This window comes from Corvus kubaryi, unplaced genomic scaffold (assembly GCF_017639235.1).
Source record: "Corvus kubaryi isolate FWS band 111438036 unplaced genomic scaffold, C.kubaryi_AGA036_p1.0 64927, whole genome shotgun sequence".
In the NCBI taxonomy this organism is placed as follows: domain Eukaryota; kingdom Metazoa; phylum Chordata; class Aves; order Passeriformes; family Corvidae; genus Corvus; species Corvus kubaryi.
Window position 1 is genome coordinate 52,520 of NW_024581616.1, and position 8,796 is coordinate 61,315.

Below are 8,796 nucleotides of genomic sequence, written 5' to 3' on the forward strand. Positions count from 1 at the left end.
GAAATAGTATCATTTTGCAATTATTATCATTCAAACATTATTTATTTAACCCGCAGCCACATTATATTGACTGCAGAATTGCTGTCATTTTTACTTTTGATGGCTCTCTTATTGAGCTGAGTGTGAGGAATTGTGTTCCGTGTTCCCAGTGTGGGGGAGGCTTTCCCTGCTCCCTGACCCTCTCCCCAGCCAGGTCCAAGTCTCTGCCCCAGAGCTGGTGGTGTTTGGTACCAGAATCCCCCAAAAATGGGCATTTTCCCATCTTTTCCTCTGCTTCACCTTCCCCCACTGGCCATATTTGGGGAATTAATCCATTCTGACCCCCCAACACAAAGCCCTGTGCACCAAAGAGTTACAGATGAGGACAGAAGGTGGATTTGGTGTCACCCCTGTACCCTCCCAGCAGCTCTGAAAGCTCCTTTGTCAGAGCTGGAGAGGGGAGGCAGCAGCTGAGGAGCTCCGTGCACCCCAGGAAGTCCAAATGTGGAGATAACAGACAGCCTTGGGCTGAAAACCCTTCTCCAAGGAAGCAGCAGGATGAGTCCCAGCCAGCAGCCCTGGGGTTTGCAGCAACACAAACACCAAGGGGTGCACGACTCAGGATCTGAATGTCAGCAGGCTAAAAAAAAAGCCTGCCCTCCCTCTGTCTCCTGGCCCTGGTTCTTCTCCCACACGTCACTCTCCCGAAGCCTTGCAAGATGTATTCACACAACAGGAAATCCAACATTCCCCTTCGCCTTCTTCTTTCTTTCTCTCCTTTAATTTTCCCCAAATGTAAATGAGGAAGTCATCTCTCCTCTGGGGATGAAACATCTGCCTGGAGAAGCTTGCAGTGCAATGCAACATATTTTGATCACTGCTCCATCTAATTACAGAGAAGAGAAGAGAAAAGCCACAAAGCAGGGTTTGGGACTGTTTTTTTCCCCAAAACACAAGGCATCTGAAAAATAATAGAAAAACAGCAGCACTGACAATCAGAGCAGAGGCAGCTTCCCCATCAGCCTTGAAAAACAGCACTGGAATACGGAACCTGCTTGGAAGGAGAGGGATTGCAGGGTGAGATAGGGAAAGACTAATTGCTCGTGCCAAGGACACGTGGGAATGCAATTGGAATCTCAGTATCCTCAAAGCCGGAGGCTGCTCCAGCCAGGCCAGAGTGATCCGGCTGCACATCCATCCCTTGGGGCTCACCAGGGTCGCGTTCTCGCAGCTCCCTCACACCCACTCCAGAGCACAGGGGAAGGAGGGATGTGGGGGGAAGAGCCTTGAAGAGCAACCCACGGTCACAAGTTTCAAGACCCACCAAACCCTTGGTGTTCAGGAGCCAAGATGCAGAAGGAGCAAAGGCTGGAGCTCCAAACTGGGATGCACTGGCTCACCCCAGACAGGGACAGCAATTCTGCTCCAGAAGCAATTCCAGGCTCTTCCAGAGAAGCTCTGGAGACGCTCAGACCCAGCTCCCACCTGGCACCTGCAGGGGCAGAGCCCTCGCATTGGCCTCGGCTCCTGAAGTGACAACGGGAGAGGCCTCAAAGGCACAGCAGGCAGCACCACCCACACCCCTCGGCGTTCCAGAGGGGCTGATTGCTTCCCTTGTTTATCTCTGAAAAAATTCACCGTGAAGCGCTGGTGGGGCGCAGCCTCCAGCCGCTCGAGGATGTTGCTCGCTGCGGGTGACGGAGCTTTTAGGAGTTCCAAATAAAGCCCTAATCATAATCGTTGCTGTTTCCCTGTCTTGCTCTTCAAGCTCAAAGGGAGTCCATGGCTAAGCAGCAACAAACAGCACCTCTAACGAGACCTTGCATGGCAAGGAACCAAGCCCAGCACCAGGGGAGCCTGTTCAGCAGCCTTGCTGGAGGAGCACTGACAGGTTGTTTACAGCAGCTTTCAGAAAGGCAGTGCAAAATAAACAGGAGGCTACCTGCCTTCCACCCTTCTCCCACCCGGATTTCCAAGGGAAAACTTGATTTCCCTCCTAAATGTTTCAAGTTTCCAGAGGAGGAAAACAAAACGCTGCCTGTGATGAATGGAGGTTGGCAGCTGGTGGGGACAGGTATGGCACTTCAAGCCGTGGGAAACCGGCCCGAAACATTCAGGCACCGCAAGGAAACAAAAAAGCTGATGGGAAGGATGCCCACAGACAGGCAGGGGGGTCCCAAGCCCCCGTTTTTCTTCACAGAGATTTGTCAGCAGCGTTCTGCTGGCAAGCAGGCCCCCGTCCATCCTGCCAGGCAGCTCTCTTCCAAAACAATTGCTCCGAGGATCGTCCTCGCCGTTTATTATCCTGCCTGAGCGTGAAGACACACAAGTGAGCAGCAGGTGCCTGTCTGGAGCCAATGGCGCGTAATGGTTTAATCCAAGTCCATCTGCACGTGGAGAATGGGCTGGAAGAGCTGGAGCCTACCGAGCTCATCACTGCCACCAGGAAAGCAAATGGATCCACTTCAAAATTGTGCCTGCCACAGACAGCCCGAGCTGCTCCTGAAAGGTCACATCCCTCCTCAGTGCGGGTTTAATCCAAGTCTTGTCTGTCAAGGAGAGAGAAAAACACAGCCCTGGGGCTGTCCAAGATGGAATTAGTCCTCCAAATCCTCCCCTGCGGGCACAGGCACGTGGGCATGGAGGGAGCGCGTTGTCACCTTGGCGGAGCGGTGTGTGCTCCCTCCTCGAGTGCAGCTGGTGCTGACAAGGTCAGAAGCAAGAAGAAAGCTAACGGGAGGCAGAGAGTCGGAAGATTAGTCACCATCCCGAGACCCGCGTTTCCTGGGAAATAAAGCAGCTGACAAGGGGTGGAGGACATGAGAGACGCAGGACGGTGTGGGATTCCAGGCTGGAATTCAGCCCCTGGCTCTGCCCCAAATCCACACAGCCTCTGCTTCCCTCTCTGCACGTCCTGATTCTCCTCGTGCTCCCCAGCTCCTCTCAGGACACTGGGAGCTCTCTGGCGTTTGCCGAGGGCAAGTTCTTCCAAGCACAACCAAAATCCCCAAATCCCCCCAGGGTCAAAGGGAACAACTGGCCCTAACCCCTCCCAGGACAGGCAGACAGAGAGGGGCCCGTCCCCAGCTATTTCTGCCGTCTCCCAGGACACGGGAGTGTTCCCAAGCGGATGTGTCAGTCTGTTTGGAGCATCAATGTTTGCCTAAGCAAATAGCTCGGAAAGCTCCACAAATAGCAGGAGGGTTGGTTAATTGGGAAGAAGGCAGAGAACCAGAGAGCAAAACACACGCAGGCAGCACCAAAGGCGGGGAAGAGCACGGCTGAGGGGATCTGGCCACCCCAAGGGCACGTTTGCCCTCCGTACATTGTTTTCTCCGGCCCGGCACCACTGTCAACAACACTTTCCGCATATGCAAATAGGACCATACTCCCGCAATTACACGGCAATCAGAGGCAAATTACATTCTTGCTGTTTACTTTCAGTGTCCTTAATTAATCCGGTTATTAGACGATTAATGAAGCTTGTTTGGTGAAAAACTCATAGCATTTACAGCTCGAGCTCACGCGTGCAGCCGGCTGGCATCTGGCTCCGCATCGGCACGTGCGGCTGGAGGCAGCGCGGCCAGCGCCGGTCGCCAAGGCCAGCAGAGCGGGGCGACACCGGCCCCGCAGGGCTCGGAGTGGGGGCTCAGGGCTCGGCTTTTCCAGCCGTGCCTCCGCTCCAGGAGCCCAGTCCTGCAGCTCCAGCCAAGCGCCAGCTCCCAGCTCTGTCTGGAGACACAGCCCCTGCCTCCCTGCTCCTCTCCAAAGGCAGCAGGACCCACACCGGCAGCTCCCACCGCTCTGGAAGCTGCTGGAGAAGGTTCCCAGCCCCGTGCGGCCGCTGGCCCCCGTCATCCCTCTCCTCAGCCGGCTCCCAAGGCACCCTGCCCTCCCCAAAGGTCACCCCAGCTCGTGTTTGGTTAAGCTGCCGATAATGAAGTGGCATGTTCATCTAATGATCAAATTGCTGCACCACGAGCATGAAAGGCTGAGGAGAACTAATTAAGAAGCTCATTTGCATACTCCAGCGTTTCCGGTGCACGTATGGGGTTCCCATAGCAACCGGTACAAAAGCTGGTGATGGTGTGTGGGTTTTAGTGGGTTTTAAGTGCTGTTCCTTCCCTTTGTCATCCCCTGCAGATCACAAAGGCTCTGCGAGGAAGGTGCGCTGACACCGGGCTGGGGAGGGGCATTTCTGCCCAGCAAAGCGGGGGGACAAACGAGCTGCGAGCGTAGCAGGGGCTGAGCCCGCTCCCAGAGCCACCAGCTCAGGTATCTGAGAGGGGAGCAGGGATCTGGGGGCTGAGGACGCTCTTGAACAGAAATCCCTGGCCTGATCCTGCTCTATCCAAAACTCTCCTGAGTCGCTTTGGCCTCAGCTCCAGAGGGAAGTTTTGCAGGAGACTGCACCAAAACCCGCAGCATCCCTGAGCCCTGGGGAGGAACCGGCTGCGGGGAGCTCAGGGTAACGCCTGCAGCACCCGGGACACGGGGACACTGTGGGATGGGACCCTAAATGCTGCAGCCCAGTGTGGGAAGAAGGAAAGCAGGAGCAGCCAGGTGAGGGAGTCAGCTCCAGTCCCAGCAGGTTCCCCGCAGTGCGGCGCAGTCCAGCCCCGGCTCTTTCCATCATGTCACTTCTCCTAAGCACCAAGATTTCTTTTCTGCTTTGTATTTCTGGCAAGAAACCTTTGCATTTAGATAAGGAATAAAGCCTGGAATCAGATCTGAACTCTGCAGCAGAGATCAACATTTTAATGAATTAAATATATTCCAAACTAAATGTAACCTCTTAGCGCTCACATTTTTGAGTGAGACTAACTTAAAGAAAAAGCCAGCAATCCAACTCATTTCAGCTCTCCCTGGCTGTGAACTGGCCACAGGCCAATCAATTATCTTGAATTTATTCGTTATTCAACTTCCCTCCAACAGCCATTTTCCAGGCTGTGAATTGCAGGTGAGCGGCTCCTCCGGCCGCGGCTGCGCTCTCATTCCAGACCAGTTTGCAGGCACTGGTTTCACTGGGCTGCCCAGCAGCCTGGCCCGGGGCCACCAGCGAGGCAGGACACTCCGGCTGGCACGTTCAGCGGCAGACAGCGCCGGGGGGGCTGGAGGGACAGGGGCTGTTTGACATCCAGCAGCAGCGTTTACAGATGCAAACAGAGCCCGAGCATCCCCCGAGGGCTGCGCAGCGCTGTCAGGCCTGGGAAAAGAATTTAATTCCTCCCTGTTAATTCGAGGCTGCGCAGGGAGGGCAGAGCTGCTCCGGCAAGGCGCGTTTGGTCGCAGGGAGCAGATGCTGCGGCTGAAGGAAGCCCTGAATGCCCACAGAGCCGGGAAGGGGAGTTCTGGGAGTGCGGAGGGCAGGGGTGAGATCTCGGCTGTGCTGCCCCAGGCTCAGCCCACCCCAATTCCAGAGCCTGGCGCCTGGGGGGCAGATGAGGGAGGAGAACGATGCCAAGGACCAGCAGCGAGGCAGGAGAGGAAGCCCAGCTGGTCCTTCCTGCAGCCCCCACCACGGTCAGGAGCCCCAGAGCTCTCGCCCCTCCACTTCAAACACCTCACCTCGCTATTTCCCACTCAAACCAGGAGCTCTTCCTCTGTCCCCAGCCTACCCAGCATCCTGGAATGAGCTCCAAACCCGTCAAGCTGGAAGAAGTCCCCTTGCCCGTCCAAAGATTTCTCCTCCCCTAACATTGTTTTCATTTCCCCCTCCCCCCCGTTTTTTATTCTCAATAAAAACATAATTACAGGCTTTTAAAAAAAGCAAATTATAGTGACATACTTTAATTATCTCCAAGCAATGGAGGACTAAATTACACAGTCAGGGAATCGGAGGTTACCTAAAAATAAAAGCAAGAAGCTTCATTAAATGCTAATTGCAGCTTTCACCACTGAAGTGAGATTTCAACACAGACCACCACTGACTCACTGGGCCCTACAAGAGAACATTGGGGCTGGGGAGAGACCCTGAGGTACACAACTGGTGCCTCCATCCTGGCTCCAGCCACAGGGATTGCTCCAACGGGAGCTCCAAAGGCCCCGCTCTGCTGCTGGACCTTCCCCAGCCACAGGGTTGGGTGCTTCCACCTCCCTCCAGGGCACCCACTGTCCCCTCAGTCCCACTCAGAGGCACTGCCCACCTTCCCAGCAGCTCTGAGGGGCTCAGCACAGCTCCTCCAGTGCTTTGGAGCAGAGGAATGAGCTCCAGTCTTTCCCAGAGCTGCTCCTGCACCAGGAATGGAACCACAGCATCCACCTCACCTTTGCTGCCCTCTGCTCTGAACCCGAGTCCCACCTTGCTGCGAGCACCACTCGGCTCTCCTGGGGTGCAAATGGGTTCTTGGGGCTCTCCTTGTGGGCAAGGAGCTGAATGGAGCTTTGTCCTCCTGTCCTGTCCAAACCAAGCTCTGCTCCAGCCCTGTTCTCCCCATCCCCTTCCTCCAGATTTCCTCCCTGAGGAGCTGCAACAGGAGATCTCCAGGCCCAGGGGGGCCAGGGAGCTGATTTTCCCCAAGACAAGAGAAGGGAGGCACGAGGTGGCAGGCAGGCTGGAAAATTTGCAGGGAAATTATCTTGTTTTTCCGTTTCCCATCGAGTTGGACTAATTATGCCACCAAAGTCTGTAATTTGCCTCTCAGAGAAGAGAGTTAATGACTGGTTCCAGGCTGCTGCTGCTCCAGGCGGGGGCACAGCTCCCGCTCCAGCCCCCAGCTGTGCCCTGGGACCCCAAAAGTTCCCACTTGTCCCTGGAGAAGGGAGCTCAGGAGAAGAGCTGGCGATTGGGAACAGCAGCCAAGGACAACAGAAAGTTCCAGGAGGCAGGAAGATACGAGCAGGGAATGGAGGCAGCTGGCATCAGCCCAGGTTTTTTTCCTCACCACTTCTCAAAGTCCCAGAAAAAGTGAAAAATCTGCAGGTCAAGCACTCGGGGAACTCAGGCAATTATCGTTGTTTAAATTCAACAGCCCTTCACAGAAATAAGAGGAAAATCGGACAAGTGCTTTTAAAGCTCTGAGGGAGACAAGGAGGGGAAACGATGGCACCAATTTCTGGACAGGCACCTCATTTAAAAAAAGAAATATACACAAAATACCCAAAATTAGGAATGTGATATCCAGGAATCAGAATCTACTCTGCTCTTCTCCCCAGCCACAGGCAGAGCTGCCCTCAAAAATATTGCACAAAGCAGAAAAGCAGAATCTGGATCCTCATAGGTCCCATGAACTCCCTGCTGCAGCATCCACAGCAGAACCTGGCTCGATCCCCATCCATCTCACTGGCTTACAGACTGCTCCCTTTTAATTAGCTCCCGTAATCAAAGAGGGGTTGAGAATTAAACAGCGCTGTATCATGGATAAAATTAACGAGCTGTGTTGGGAGGTCACTGCATCCACCACTGGAACGGGCTGAGAGGGACAGGGGTCCTTCGGCAGCTCAGGTTTGGGGTGACAAAAACGGGGCATCTCTGGAGGGCTTAGAACACCTCCCTCACAGGCACGGCGAGGGGAGGCAGGTGGAGGCTGTAATTAAGTCAGAATCAGCCTTTCCAGTCATTATCAGGCAGAATTCGGGGTGAAAGCTGCTTGTGACACCATCAGAGCAGAATCCCCGAGCCAGAAGCAGCACCAGAGACATCAACTCGGGTTTTCTCGGAGCCCTCTGAACCAGGCAGTGCCTCACATCCGATCCGACAGTGATGGATGCTCTGGGAACAGAGCAGTTTTTTCTCCTGAGAAGCTCTTTTGACGAGTATGATCTTATCAAAGTTCCGAGCTTTTCATTACGCTGCTTTTTCCTCCTTTTTTAACTCCTGCCTTCAAGCCAGGCTCTGTCCTCCGTGCACAGGCAGGAGTGGCTGCGTTTCCCTCCGGCACCAACGCCTGGCTGCAGCTCCTGTGGGGCTCAGGGCACCCAGGTGCCCCCCACACAGCCCAGGGTGAGAGCAGAGCTGTGATAAGCACACAAACAGGTCTAGAAATGTGCAAAATATCGGGGTGGCATCACACAGGCTCAGAGAGGCACTTTTGGGTTGGGGGGAACAGGCACAAAAGGGACGGGGAGCCAGCCCAGCACCCCCTCCCAGGCCAGGTCACCACTTTCACTTACCCAGAAGCTGGAGGCACCCAGCACCTCTCTCCGCCTCCTTTCCCCCTCTCCCAAAAAAGAGGCAAGTCTGGACCCTCCTCTCCTGATCCAGCAGCCAACAAGCACAGCCAGCCCCATTCCAAGAGGGAAACGCTTGGAATGCCCAGTCCAGAGACTGAAACAGCAGCAGCCAATGCACCAAACTGCCCCAAAAAGGCACAGCCCAGACTCTGGGAACAACCACGTCCCTCACACACAGGGCTGAGCCATCCCAAGGACAGGCTGGAGCCAGGAAGAGGAGCCCTCCCCGCAGGGTGGGCAGAGCTGCTTTCATTAGTCCTCGTTAACTCAGGGTCCCTTAGGTTGGAAAAGCCCTCTGAGATCCTCCAGTCCACCCTTAACCCAACAATGCCAAGGCCACCGTGTCCCCAGGTGCCACATCTGCACACTTTTTAAATTAATCCCTCCAGGGATGGGGACTCCAGCACTTCCCTGGGCAGCCCGAAGGCTCGGGAAGCCCTGGGAAATCTCCTCCCCTCTGCTCCATCCCTGCAGCCTCTGCCCACAGCTCGGGGAAGAGAAAACGAGGAGGAATCAGCCCTTTCCACCCCAAACCTGCCCCAGTGCCCCGTGCCAGGGACACGCCGAGCTCCCCTCTCCCTGTCCCATCCCATCTCACACAATTTGAGCTGCCTGGGATCTCCAGGAATGCCTGGAATGGAAGGA

The 8,796-nt window shown here is 55.1% G+C and overlaps 1 long non-coding RNA gene across 1 annotated transcript in view; it reads right to left on the bottom strand.

Annotated features, from left to right (window-relative positions):
* LOC121672752 overlaps nt 1-8,312 on the bottom strand; it is a 30,775-nt gene extending 22,463 nt beyond the window's left edge. Inside the window, exon 1 of the long non-coding RNA XR_006018971.1 lies at nt 8,092-8,312. This is a non-coding gene — a long non-coding RNA (uncharacterized LOC121672752). The remainder of the gene's footprint in view (nt 1-8,091) is intronic.
* Nucleotides 8,313-8,796: the final 484 nt, after the last annotated feature.